Source organism: Loxodonta africana, chromosome 24 (genome assembly GCF_030014295.1).
Source record: "Loxodonta africana isolate mLoxAfr1 chromosome 24, mLoxAfr1.hap2, whole genome shotgun sequence".
In the NCBI taxonomy this organism is placed as follows: Eukaryota; Metazoa; Chordata; class Mammalia; order Proboscidea; family Elephantidae; genus Loxodonta; species Loxodonta africana.
The window spans coordinates 36302340-36316988 of NC_087365.1; the positions used below are offsets into that span (position 1 = coordinate 36302340).

At 38.9% G+C, this 14649-nt stretch overlaps 1 protein-coding gene across 7 annotated transcripts in view; it reads right to left on the reverse strand.

The window, feature by feature from the left end:
• Positions 1–14649, reverse strand: part of MROH8 (maestro heat like repeat family member 8) — a 91415-nt gene that overhangs the window by 53328 nt on the left and 23438 nt on the right. The gene's annotated exons all lie outside the window — the stretch shown is intronic.

A 14649-nucleotide genomic window follows, 5' to 3' on the forward strand; every position in this document is an offset into this window, starting at 1 on the left:
TTCGGAAAACATCTAACTCAATTGGCATAACAGAGTTTATAAAGAAAATGTTCTACATCTGATTGTGGTGAGTAGCATCTGGGGTCTTAAAAGCTTGTGAAAGGCCATCTAAGATACTCCACTTGTCCTACCCCATCTGGAACAAGGTGGAATGAAGAAAACCAAAGACACAAGGGAAATATTAGTCCAAAGGACTAATGGACCACGAGCACAGCGTCCATCAGACTGAGTCCGGCACAACTACATGGTGCCCGGCTATCACCACCAACTTCTCTGACAGGGATCACAATAGAGGGTCCTGGACAGAGCTGTAGAAAAAGGTAGAACAAAATTCTAACTCACAAGAAAAGACCAGACTTACTGGTCAGACAGAGACTGGAGAAACCCTGAGTATGCCCCCTGGATACCCTTTTAACTCAATACTGAAGTCAGTCCTGAGGTCCACCCTTCAGCCAAAGATTAGACATGCCCATAAAGCAAAATGAGACTAAATGGGCACACCAGCCCTAGGGCAAGGACAAGAAGGTGGTGGGGTGGGGGAGGGGGGCGGACAAGAATACTGGTAATGGAAAACCAAGGTTGAGAAGAGGAGAGTGCTGGCATGTCACAGGGTTGGCAACCAATGTCACAAAACAATATGTGTATTGTTTAATGAGAAACTAATTTGCTCTGTAAACCTTAAAGTACAAAAAAAAAAAAAAAAGGTAGAAAATAAACAAATAAATGCTGAAGAATATAGGACAAATAGAAAAAGTGTAGGAAAGTTAAGTGAAGCTAAGAATTTGGTTAGTATGCAGAATGCATAGTCATCATTTGTTCGACATAGGCCACTTAGGTAGTATCCTAACTTTCTCATGGCTAATGCAGAGGTACACAAGTGTCCTGTATAATAGGATTCACACTGTCTATAAGAAGCAAACCACCATACAGAGGAAGCAAAATTATTCCTAGGACTGAGGCAGAAAGAAATTTTTTCTGTGGCTCTTTTTGTGAAATATTGTGAACAACACTCTCTACAACCTATTTATGGTAAACAAAGCAACAAATATATAAACCTGTGTAACACCTTTAATTCATTTGACTCAACTTTTCTTCATCCAGTCAGTCAACAAACACTGAGTGTCAGGTACAACAGGTCTCTATTCAGCTGGATCAAAATAAGTAGGAGAGTCATGAATAGAAGGAGGAAATGGAATGTGTGACTGACTGCCTCCATGAACAACTGCATTGTCGTGAGACCAGAACTGGATGGTGCCTGGCTACGATTATTGAAAATTTTGATTCTATAGAAGAATCCTAATCAAAAGGGGGGAAACATAGAAGAGAATTTCAAATTCTTTTGAAATCCAGAGTTCCTGAATCCACTGAGGCTTGAGTAACCCCTGAAACTATTGCCCTGAGATATCCTTTAAACCTTAAACCAAAAATTTCCCCTGAACTCTTCTTTAAACTGAACAACAGCTTAATTAGTAAAGAACGTCTGCTTGAGCATTATGCTCTTTCAAAGAATTATCTACATGAGATGAAACTGACAACAGCAACTTGAAAGGTTTGATAGGAAACTTAAGGAGCAGTGAGTTTATGTTAACGGAGGGGGAACAATTCGGAATAGGAGGGTGAGAATGGTTGCACAACTTCAAGAATGCAATAAATGTCACTGAGTTGTACATGCAGAAATTGTTGAATTGGTGTATGTTTTGCTGTGCATATTCACAACAACAACAACAACAAAATATAATAGTTAAAATCAACAAACACTGAGTGTCTATTATGGAGCAGCAACTACGACAGGCCCTGGGGATACAAGCGGTGAACAAAAGTGATAAAATCCCTACTCGTGGAGGCGATATTCTGGTTAAATGAAACAGAAAATAAACATAAACAAAAATAACTAAAATATGTTTCAAATGGTGATAAATGCTGTAATGAAAAAAAATGCAGAAGGGAATGGAGAATAGGAATTGCTATTTTAAAATGGTCAGGGAAGACTTCACTGATACCGACACGAGGGTACCACGCAGAGTAGCTGGGGCAAAGGGCCTGAAAATGGAGCGTGTTTGCTGATTTTGAGGAACGACAAGTAGGCCAGGTTGGCTGGAGCAAAGTAACCAAGAGGAAAAGAACAGCAGGTGGATGGGGAGGGGGCCAGGTAGTGTGGAAATTACAGGATATTGTGATATGTTCACTTTTATTATGAATTAAACAGGAAGCTATTAGAAGATTTTAAGCAGAGAACACGAGCTGACTTACATTTATTCAATAAAGAGTATGTAGCAAGGTATACGTAAGTTTTTGTGTGACAGACTTGATTTGTAAACTTTCACTTAAAGCACAAGAAAAAAATTTAGTTATTTACAGACATACCATGTTTTATCTTGCTTCACTTTATTGAGCTTCGCAGATACTGCGTTTTTACAAATTGAAGGTTCATGGCAACCCTGTGTCAAGCAAGTTTATTGGCACAATTTTTCCAATGCATGGGCTCACTTTGTATCTGTGTCACATTTTGTTAATTCTCACAATATTTCAAACTTTTTCATTCTTATTATATTTGTTATGGTGATCTTTTTTGTGTGTGTGCTTCAGGTGAAAGTTTACAGAGCAAATCAATTTCTCATTAAACAATTAATACACAAATTTTTTCAAGATGTTGGTTGCCAATCCCACAATGTGTCAACACTCTCTCCGTGTCACCCTGAGTTCCATTTCCATTCGTCCAGCTTTCCTGTACCTTCCTGCCTTCTAGTCTTTGCTTTTGGGCTGGTGTGCCCATTTACTCTCGTAACATGATTGAACTATGAAGCACATTCCTCACGTGTTATTCTTTGCCCTATAGACCTAATGTTTGGCTGAAGAGTGAACCATGGGAGTGACTTCAGTCCTGGGTTAAAAGGGTGTCTGGGGTCATACTCTTGGGGTTTCTCCAGTCTCTGTCAGAACATCAAGTTTGGTCTTATTTTTATTTTTTTAATTTTTATTGTGCTTTAAGTGAAAGTTTACAAATCAAGTCAGTCTCTCATACAAAAACTTATAAACACCTTGCTATATACTCCTAACTGCTCTCCCCCTAATGAGAAAGCACGCTCCTTCTCTCCACTCTCTCTTTTCGTGTCCATTAGGCCAGCTTCTGAGCCCCTCTGCCCTCTCATCTCGCCTCCAGATAGGAGATGCCAACAGTCTCATGTGTCTACTTGCTCCAAGAAGCTCATTCGTCACCCGTATCATTTTCGATCCCATTGTCCAGTCCAATCCCTGTCTGAACAGTTGACTTTGGGAATGGTTCATCTTGGGCTAACAGAAGGACTGGGGTCATGATCACCAGTGTCCTTCTAGTCTCAGACCATTAAGTCTGCTCTTTTTATGAGAATTTGGGGTCTGCATCCCACTGCTCTCCTACTCCCTCAGGGGTTCTCTGTTGTGTTCCCTGTCAGGGTAGTCATCGGTTGTAGTCATCTAGTTCTTCTGGTCTCAGGCTGATGTAGTCTCTAGTTTATGTGGCCCTTTCTGTCTCTTGGGCTCATAATTACCTGGTGTATTTGGTGTTCTTCATTCTCCTTTGCTCCAGGTGGGTTGAGACCAATTGATCCATTTTAGATGGCCGCTTGCTAGTGTTTAAGACCCCAGACGCTACACTCCAAAGTGGGATACAGAATGTTTTCTTAACAGATTTTATTATGCCAATTGGCCTAGATGTCCCCTGAAACCATGGTCCCGAAACCCACACTCCTACTATGCTGGCCTTCAAAACTTTCAGTTTTTTCAGGAAACTTCTCTGCTTTTGGTTTAGTCCAGTTGTGCTGACCTCTCCTGTATTGTGTGTTGTCTTTCCCTTCATCTAAAATAGTTCTTATCTACTACCTAATTAGTGAAAGCCCCTCTCCTTTCCTCCCTCCCCCCTCTCATAACCATCAAAGAATATTTTCTTCTCTTTTTAAACTATTTCTCAAGTTCTCATAATAGTGGTCATATACAATATTTGTCCTTTTGCAACTAATTTCACTCAGCTTAATGCCTTCCAGATTCCTCCATGTTATGAAACAATTCATGGTTTCATTATTGTTCTTTATCGATGAGTAGTATTCCGTTGTGTGAATATACCATAATTTATTTATCCATTCATCCGTTGATGGGCACCTCTTTTTGCTGTTATAAACAGTGCTGCAATGAACATGGGTGTGCATATATCCATTCGTGTAAAGGCTCTTATTTCTCTAGGATATATTCCAAGGAGTGGGATTGCTGGATCATATGGTAGATCTATTTCTAGCTTTTTACGGAAGTGCCAAATTGATTTCCAAAGTGTTTGTACCATTTTACATTCCCACCAGCGGTGTGTAGGTGTTCCAGACTCTCCACAGCCTCTCCAACATTTATTATTTCGTGTTTTTGGATGAATGCCAGCCTTGTTGGAGTGAGATGGAATCTCATTGCAGTTTTGATTTGCATTTCTCTAATGGCTAATGATCATGAGCATTTCCTCACGTATCTGTTAGCTACCTGAATGTCGTCTTTGGTGAAGTGCCTGTTCATAACTTTTGCCCATTTTATAATTGGTTTATTTGGCTTTTTGTAGTTGAGTTTTTGCAGTATTACGTAGATTTTAGAGTTCAGGCGCCAATTGGAAATGTCATAGTTAAAAACTTTTTCCCAGTCGGTAGGTAATCTTTTTACTTTTTTGGTGAAGTCTTTGGATGAGCATTGGTGTTTGATCTACTTTCTCTTCGGCATTGTCAGTAATGTTTTGTATACCGTTTATGCCATGTATTAGGGCTCTTAATATTGTTCCTATTTTTTCTTCCATGATCTTTATCATTTTTAGACTTCACATTTAGGTCTTTGATTGATTTTCAGTTCATTTTTGTGCATGGGGTGAGGGATGGATCTTGTTTCATTTTTTTGCAGACGGATATCCAGTTATGTCAGCACCATTTTTTAAAAAGACTGTCTTTTCCCCATTTAACTGAGTTTGGGCCTTTGTCAAATGTCAACAACTCATATGTGGATGGATTTATGTCTGGATTCTCAATTCTGTTCCACTGGTCGACATATCTGTTTTTGTACTAGTACCAGGCTGTTTTGACTACTGTTGCGGCATAATAGGTTCTAAAATCAGGTAGGCTGACGCCTCCCACCCTGTTTTTCTTTTTCAGCAATGCTTTACTTATCCAGGGCCTCTTTCCCTTCCTTATGAAGTTGGTGATTTATTTCTGCATCTCATTAAAAAATGTAGTTGGAATTTGGATCGGAGATGCATTGTATATATAGATGGCTTTTGTTAGAATAGACATTTTTACAATGTTGTCTTCCTATCTGTGAGCAAGATATGTTTTTCCACTTATGTAGGTCTCTTTTGGTTTCTTGCAGTAGTGTTTTGCAGTTTTGTTTGTATAAGTCTTTTACATCTCTGGTAAGACTTATTCCTAAGTATTTTATCTTCTTGGGGGCTACTGTGAATGGTATTGATTTGGTGATTTCCTCTTCAATGTTCTTTTTGTCAGTGTAGAGGAGTCCAACTGATTTTTGTATGTTTATCTTGTATCCTGATAGTCTGCTGAACTCTTCTATTAATTTCAGTAGTTTTCTTGAGGATTCTTTAGGATTTTCTGTGTATAAGATCAAGTCATCTACAAACAGAGATACTTTTACTTCTTCCTTGCCGATCTGTATGCCTTTTATTTCTTTATCTCGCCTAATTGCTCTGGCTAGACCCTCTAGCACAATGTTGAATAAGAGCGGTGATAAAGGGCATCCTTGTCTGGTTCCCGATCTCAAGGGGAATGCTTTCAGACACTCTCCATTTAGGATGAGGTTGGCTGTTGGCTTCGTATAAATGCCCTTTGTTATGTTGAGGAATTTTCCTTCTATTCCTATTTTGCTGAGAGTTTTTTTATCATGAATGGGTGGTGAGCTTTATCAAATGTCTTTTCTGCATCAATTGATAAAATCATGTGATTCTTGTCTTTTGTTTTATTTATGTGGTGGATTACAATGTGTTTCTAATGTTGAACCATCCCTGCATACCTTGTATGAATCCCACTTGGTCATGGTGAATTATTTTTTTGATATGTTGTTGAATTACATTCGCTAGAATTTTGTTGAGAATTTTTGCATCTAAATTCATGAGGGATATAGGTCTGTAATTTTCTTTTTGTGGTGTCTTTATTTAGTTTTGATATCAGGGATATATTGGCTTCATAGAATGAGTTTGGAAGTATTCCATCCTTTTCTATGCTCTGAAATACCTTTAGTAGTAGTGGTGTTAACTCTTCTCTGAAAGGTTGGTAGAACTCTGCAGTGAAGCCATCCGGGCCAGGGCTTTCTTTTGTTGGGAGTTTTTTGTTTACCTTTTCAATCTCTTTTTGTTTTGGGTCTATTTAGTTGTTCTACTTCTGATTGTGTTAGTTTAGGTAGGTAGTGTATTTCTTGGAATTCATCCATCTCTTCTAGGTTTCCAAATTTGTTAAAGTACAATTTTTTGTAGTAATCTGACATGATTCTTTTAATTTCAGTTGGTCTGTTGTGATATGGCCCATCTCATTTCTTATTTGGGTTATTTGCTTCTTCTCCTGTTTTATCTTTTCTTAGTCTGGCCAATGGTTTATGATTTTTGCAATTTTTTTCAAAGAACCAGCTTTTGGTTTTGTTAATTCTTTCAATTTTTTTTTTCTGTTTTCTATCTAATTCTGCTCTAATTTTTATTATTTGCTTTCTTCTGTTGCCTGAAGGTTTCTTTTGTTGCTCTCTATTTGTTCAAGTTGTAGGGATAATTCTTTGATTTTGGCCCTTTCTTTTTGTATGTGTGCATTTATTGATGTAAATTGACCTCTGAACACTGCTTTCGCTGTGTCCCAAAGGTTCTGATAGGAAGGAAGTATTTTCATTCTCATTGGGTTCCACGAATTTTATATTCCATCCTTAATGTCTTCTATAATGCAGTCTTTTTTTAGCAGGGTAGTGTTCAGTTTCCAAGTGTTTCCTTTTTTTCCCCTGCTTTTTCTGTTATTGGTTTCTACTTTTACGGCCTTACGGTCAGAGAAGATGCTTTGTAATATTTCAATGTTTTGGATTCTGCTAAGACTTGCTTTATGACCTAATATGTTCTCTATTCTAGAGAATGTTCCATGTGCACTAGAAAAGAAAGTATAGTTGGTTGCTGTTGGGTGGAGTGTTCTGTATATGTCTACGAGGTCAAGTTGGTTGATTGTGGCATTTAGATCTTCCGCGTCTTTATTGAGCTTCTTTCTGGATGTCCTGTCCTTCACTGAAAGTTGTGTGTTGAAGTCTCCTACTATAATTTTGGAGCTGTCTATCTCACTTTTCAGTGCTGTCAGAGTTTGTTTTATGATCTATAGCCCTGTCATTGGGTGCATAAATATTTAATATGGTTATATCCTTCTGGCATATTGACCCCTTAGTCTTTATATAGTGTCCTTCTTTATCCTTTGTGGTGCATTTAACGTTAAAGTCTATTTTGTCAGGAATTAATATTGCCACTCCTGCTCTTTTTTGATTGTTGTTTGCTTATTTTTTTTGTATCCTTTGAGTTTTAGTTCATGTCTCTAAGTCTAAGGTGTGTCGCTTGTAGGTAGCATATAGATGGATCATGTTTTTTTAATCCATTCTGCCACTCTCTCTTTATTGGTGCATTTAGTCAATTTACATTCAGCGTAATTATGGATAGGTATGAACTTAGTGCTGTCATTTTGATGTCTTTTTTTGTGTGTTGTTGATAGTTTCTTTTTCCCCCTTAATTTTTTGTGCTGTGTAGTTTATATGTTATCTTTTTCCCTTACTCATTGTTGTTGATTTTGTTTCTGCTGAGTCTCTATTTTTTTCTTGTATTTTATTTTGATGAGTAGGATAGTTAATCTCCTTTGTGGTTATCTTAATATTTACCCCTATTTTTCTAAGTTTAAACCTAACTTTTATTTCTTTATATCACCTTGCCTTTCTCTCCATATGAAAGATATATGACTACATTTCTTAGACCCTCTTTATTGTTTTAATGTTGTTTTCTTTTACATAATGACATTGCTGTTTCCCTGTTTTGAGGTTTTTTTTTTAATCTTGATTTATTTTTGTGATTTTCCTGTCTGGGTTGACATCTGATTGCTCTGTCCAGTGTTCTAGTCTTGGGTTGCTACCTGATATTGATTTTCTAACCCAAGAACTCCCTTTAGTATTTCTTGTAGTTTTGGTTTGGTTTTTGTAAATTCCCTCAACTTCTGTTTATCTGGAAATGTCCTAATTTCGCCTTCATATTTGAGAGACAGTTTTGCTGGGTATGATTCTTGGCTGGCAATTTTCATGCTTCAATGCTTTATATAAATCATCCCATTGTCTTCTTGCCTGCATGGTTTCTGCCGAGTAGTCTGAGTTTTTCTCATTGACTTTCCTTTGTAGGTGACTTTTCGTTTATCCCTAGCTGCTCTTAAAATTCTCTCTTTATCTTTGGTTTTGGCAAGTTTGATTATAATGCCTTGTTAACTTTCTTTTGAAATCTACCTTATGTGGAGTTCAATGAGCATCTTGGATAGATATCTTCTCATCTTTCACTTCAGAGAAGTTTTCTGCCAACAAATCTTCAACAATTCTCTCTGTATTTTCTGTTGTCCCTCCCTGTTCTGGTACTCCAATCGTTCATAGGTTATTTCTCTTGATAGGGTCCCACATTATATTTTTGTTTTCATTTTTAAAAAGACTTTTATCTGATTTTTCTTCAAATATATTTGTGCCAAGTGCTTTATCTTCATGCTCACCAGTTCTGCCTTCCACTTGCTCAATTCTGCTCCTCTGACTTTCTATTATCTAATTCTGTAATTTTATTGTTAATCTTCTGAATTTCTGATTGCTGTCTCTCTATGGATTCTTGCAGATTAAATTTTTCATTATGTCCTTTAATAACCTTTTTAATTTCTTCAACTGTTTGTCTGTGTGTTCCTTGGCTTGTTCTGCGTATTGCCTGATCTCCTTCCTGATGTCTTGTAGGGTTCTGTATATTAATCTTTTGTATTCTGCATCTGCTAATTCCAAGAAGGCACCTTCATCTAGAAGACCCCTTGGTACTTTGAGAGCTTGGTCTGTTTCTTTATGTGATTTGATATTGACTGTTGTCTCCATGCCATCTACATTATTGTATTAGTTTATTTTGTTTGCTTACTGTATCCTAGGTTCTTGCTTTGTTTTGTTTTGATATGCCCAAGTAGGTTGCTTGAGTGAGCTAGCTTGATTATTTTCACCTTTGAAGCTCTGATGTCGTGTCACCAGATGGCTAGAGCTGTTACCAGGTGTATCAGTCTAGGAGTCCATTCATTTTTCTTGTATGGATTTAGCTCAGGTGTCCAGGTCATCAAGTATGTGGTACAGGCTCTGTCCTAGTCTTAGAGGGGCAGGGGTGATTGGTGTAGGTACCAGTACCTTGTTGAAGCAGGGGGTCATGCTCTGAACAAGGCAGGGCACTGAGAATCATCCCCCAAATGTCTGAGGAAAGTGTGTCCCTCTTCCCTAGAGCATACAGGTGGGTGAATTCTGCAGATGGATCATGGGCACCCAATGCTTTTGGTTGTACGGACTAGGAGGTACCAGTTATCCTTGGACCCCTGTCGTGGGTGGCTGGGTGACCTGAGTCCAGCCACCAGTCCCCAGGCCCCTGATGTGGGCAGGTGAGGACCCTGTTTAATAGGCAAAGCTGTATCAAACATCAAACACCCATCTCTCCACCTCACAGCTGAAAACAATTGTGGTCTGCAAACAAGGGCCTCTTCTCCTGAAATAGGCCCACATAGGTCCACGTGCGGGGGCGGGGGGGAAGGTATTCAAAGTCCATGAACCTTTTATGCCTGGACAGGAGCTGCTTCTGTCCTTAGCTCCCCTGGTTAGTGGAACCGGCAAATTATCTTTTCCCTCAATTGTGAATTTATTCCTTCTGCAAGTTCAGGAAAATGGCTCTGGGCACTCAACAGGGCCTATCTCAGGCCCAGGGAAATCAACAGCCTCTGAAGCTGGTTTGGGGGTCGGGGGGCATGGTAAAACGTACACAAGTACTTAGCTTTTGCTGAGAGTGCCATTTTTCTGTGGTTCCAGACGTGTGAGTAGGCTGTGATGCTGGCTGTTTGCTCGACGAAACTGCTGCTGAACACTACCACCAGCCTGCCGCAGCCGCTCCCAGGAATGGTGCCTGAAGGATCCCGGCGATTCAGGTCCGGCTTCTCCTCTCAGCTTCTGAACTGTCTCCCCCTCTCCCTGCCGCTCAGTCCATTTCCCAACTTTGCCTTTGATGTTCAGGGCTCCTGGCTTGTCATAAATATAATCATTTCACTTGCTTTTTGGAGTCTTTGTTGTAAGAGGGATTGCTGGAAGCATCTGGCTATTCCTCCATCTTGGCCTTGCCCTCCAAATCTGGTCTTTGTGTGTGAATTTGAATTTTGTTCTACATTTTTCTCCTGCTCTTTCTGGGACCCTCTATTGTGATCCCTGTCAGAGCAGTCAGTGCTGGTAGCTGGGCACCGTGTAGTTGTTCTGAGCTCAGTCTGGCAGAGGTTGTGTTTGTTGTGGTCCATTAGTCCTTTGGACTAATCTTCCCCTTGTGTCTTTGGTTTTTTTCATTCTGCTTTGTTTCATCTGGGATAAGACCAGTGGATGTATTTTACATGGCTGTTCACAGGCTTTTAAGACCCAGATGCTACTCACCACAGTCGGATTAGAACATTTACTTTATAAACTATGTTATGCCTATTGACCTAGATATCCCCCAAGGCCATGGTCCTTAGCCATCACCTGAGTAATTTGGTCCCTCAGGGAGTCTGGCTGTGTCTTTGAAGTTTCTACGACTTTACCTTGGTCAAGTTGTGCTGACTTCTCCAGTATTATCTACTGTCTTCCCGTCACCAAAGTTACCATGTATCTACTATCTATTTAGTGTTTTTCTCTCACCAAACCCCTTCCTCCTAACCATCAAAGATTGTTTCTGTGTGTAAGCCTTTTCTTGAGTTTTTATAATAGTGGTCTCATACAGTATTTGTCCTTTTGTAATTGACTTATTTCACTCAGCACAACGCCCTCCAGATTCATCCATGTTGTCCGATGTTTTTGAGATTCATAATTGTTCTTTATGATTGTATAGTATGCCTTTGTGTATATGTACCATAGTTTGTTTAACCACTCATCTGTTAATGGGCACGTAAGTTGTTTCCATCTTTTTGTTATTTTCAGTAATTCTGCAATGAACATGGGGTGCATACGTCTATTTGTGTGACAGCTCTTATTTCTCTAGGATATATTCCTAGGAATGGGATTGCTAGATTGTATGGTATTTCTATTTCTGGCTTTTTAAGAAAATGCCCTATTGTTTCCCAAAACACTTATACCAGTTTGCATTCTCATCAGCAGTGCATAAGACTTCCAAGCTCACTGCAACCTCTCCAACATTTCTTATTATCTGTTTTGATTCATGCCAGTTACATTGGGTTGAGATGGTACCTCTTTGTAGTTTTCATCTACATTTTTCTAATGGCTAGTTATTGTGAGCATTTCCTCATGTGTCTGTTAGCTGCCTGAATGTCTTCTTTGGTGAAGGGCATGCTCACATCCTTTGCCCAGTTTTTAACTGGATTGTCTTTTTGTTGTAGAGGTGCTGGATTTTCCCTATAGATTTTAGAGATTTGACCTTTGTTGAATTTGTCATAGCCAAAATTTTTTTCCTAGTCTGTAGGTTCTCTTTTTAATCTTTTGGTGAAGACTTTTGATGTGTATAAATGAGTGATCAGTGATAACAGTGTAATTGTTTTGGGCACTACAAATAGTGCCCATACAAGACGGTGAACTTAACTGATATATGTTGCATATGTTCTGACTGCTCCACCAACCTACCATTCCCGTGTCTTTCTCCCTCTCCTCAGGCCTCCCTATCCCCCGAGACAAAACAATATTGAAATTAGGCCAATTAATAACCCTACAATGGCCTGTTAAGTGTTCAAATGAAAGGAAGAATAATACACCTCTCACTTTAAATCAAAAGCTAGAAATGATTAAACTTAGTGAGGAAGGCATGTCGAAAGTCGAGACAGGTCAAAAGCTAGGCCTCTTGTGCCACACGGCCAAGCTGTGAATGCAAAGGAAAAGTTCTTGAAGGAAATTAAAGGTGCTACTCCAGTGAACACACAAATGACAAGAAAGCAAAACAGCCTTATTGCTGATATGGAGAGTGTTTTAGTGGTCTGGATAGAAGATAAAACCAGGAATAACATTCTCTTAAACCAAAGCCTAATCCAAAGCAAGGCCCTAACTCTATTCAGTTCTATGAAGGCTGAGAGAAGTTAGGAACCTCCAGAAGAAAAGTATGAAGCCAGCAGAGGTTGGTTCATGAGGTTTAAGGAAAGAAGCTGTCTCCATGATACAAAACTGCAAGGTGACGCAAGTGCTGATGTAGAAGCTGCGGCAAGTTATTCAGATGATCACTAAGATAACTGATGAAGGTGGCTACACTAAACAACAGATTTTCAATGTAGACAAAACAGCCTTCTATTGGAAGAAGGTGCCATCTAGGACCTTCACAGCCAGAGGGGAGAAGTCAATGCCTGGCTTCAAAGCTTCAAAGGACAGGCTGACTCTCTTGTCAGGCGCTAATGCAGCTGGTGACTTTAAGTTGAAGCCTGTGCTCATTTACCATTCTGAAAATTCTAGGGCCCTTAAGAATTATGCTAAATCTACTCTGCCTGTGCTCTATAAATAGAACAAAGGCTGGATGACAGCATATCTGTTTACAATATGGTTTACTGAATATTTTAAGCCCACCATTGAGATTTATACTCAGAAAAAAGATTTCTTTCAAAATATTACTGCTCATTGACAAAGCACCTGGTCACCCAAGAGCTCTGATGGAAATGTACGAGGAGATTAACATTGTTTTCATGTCTGCTAATACAACATCCATTCTACAGCCCATGGATCAAGGAGTAATTTTGACTTTTAAGTCTTATTATTTAAGAAATACATTTCAGAAGGCTACTGCTGCCATAGATAATGATTCCTCTGATGGATCTGGCCAAAGTAAATTGAAAACCTTCTGGGAAGGGTTCACCATTCTAAATGCCATTAAGAATATTCGTGATTCATGGGATAAAGTCAAAATATCAACAAGAGTTTGGAAGATGTTGATTCCAACTCTCATGGATGTCTTTGAGGGGTTGAAGACTTCAGTGGAGGGAGTAACTGCAGATGTGGTGGAAATAGCAAGAGAACTAGAATTAGAAGTGGAGCCTGAAGATGTGACTGAATTGCTGCAATCTCTTGACAAAACTTTAACTAATGAGGAGTTGCTTCTTATGGATGAATGAAGAAAGCGGTTTCTTGAGATGGCATCTGCTCTTGGTGAAGATGCTACAAACATCATTGAAATGACAACAAAGGATTTAGAATATTATATAAACTTAGTTGATAAAGCAGTGGCAGGGTTTGAGAGGACTGACTCCAATTTTGAAAGAAGTTCTACTGTGGGTAAAATGCTATCAAACAGCATCACATGCTACAGAGAAATCTTTCGTGAAAGAAAGAACTGACGTGGCAAACTTCATCGTTGTCTTATTTAAAAAAATTGCCACAGCCACCCCAACCTTCAGCAATCACTACCCTGATCAGTCAGCAGCCATCAACTTTGAGGCAAGGCCCTCTACCAGCAAAAAGATTATGACTTGCTGAAGGATCAGATGATGGTTAGCTTTTTTAGCAATAAAGTATTTTTTAATTAAGGCATGCACATTTGTTTTTTAGACGTAATGCTATTGCACACTTAACAGACTACAGTATAGTGTAAACGTAACTTTCATATTCACTGGGAAACAAAAAAATTGGTGACTCGCTTTATTGTATTTGCTTTATTGCAGTGGCCTGGAACCAAACTCAAAATATTTTCAAGGTATGCCTGTACTATATAGCAGATCCTGTGCTAGACACTGTGGATACTGTGTTGAAGAAGACAAACGTAAGCACTGACAGAATCTACATTCTACCAGAGGAAAGGAAAGAATAAGTCATTAAAGAAATAATCCTAAGAAGCCCTAGGAAGGAAGAGAGTGATAAGATAAAGACTAAAGGCAGACCTATCTGTGGCAAGCAAAGTCCTTTTTGATGTGGAGGCATTTGAGCTAAGCAGAGAATGAGGAGGGACTAGCTATGTGAAGAGTCGGGTAAAGTCCTTCCAGGTAGAAGCAGGAGAGGCTATGAGGCAGGAAGAGCTTTATGTGGTGAGGAATGTAAAGGCAGCCTTGAGCTGGAGTGTAGTAAGTCAGGAGGTGTAGAGAGGCAGGCAGAAGCTAGATTATACAAGGCTTTGTATTTTGAGAACAGTTGGAAATGACTGGATCAAAAGAATGACATAGATTTTAAGAAGAAAACTCTGGCTATGTAGGGAATATGTTACAAAAGACTCAAGTAGAAGTTCCTACCCCAATATACTCAGCAACTTAAGAAAAACCTGGAAGAAATAAATAAAAATATTAACAGTGGCTATCTCTGGATGATAATCTACTAATTTTTCTTTCTTATACTTTTAAAAAACATTTAAAATTTTTCTATAATAAGCATATATTTATTAAAAAAAAAAAAAAAAACAAAAAACCAAGCTTTATTAAGACAAAGAAAAGGACACCAGAG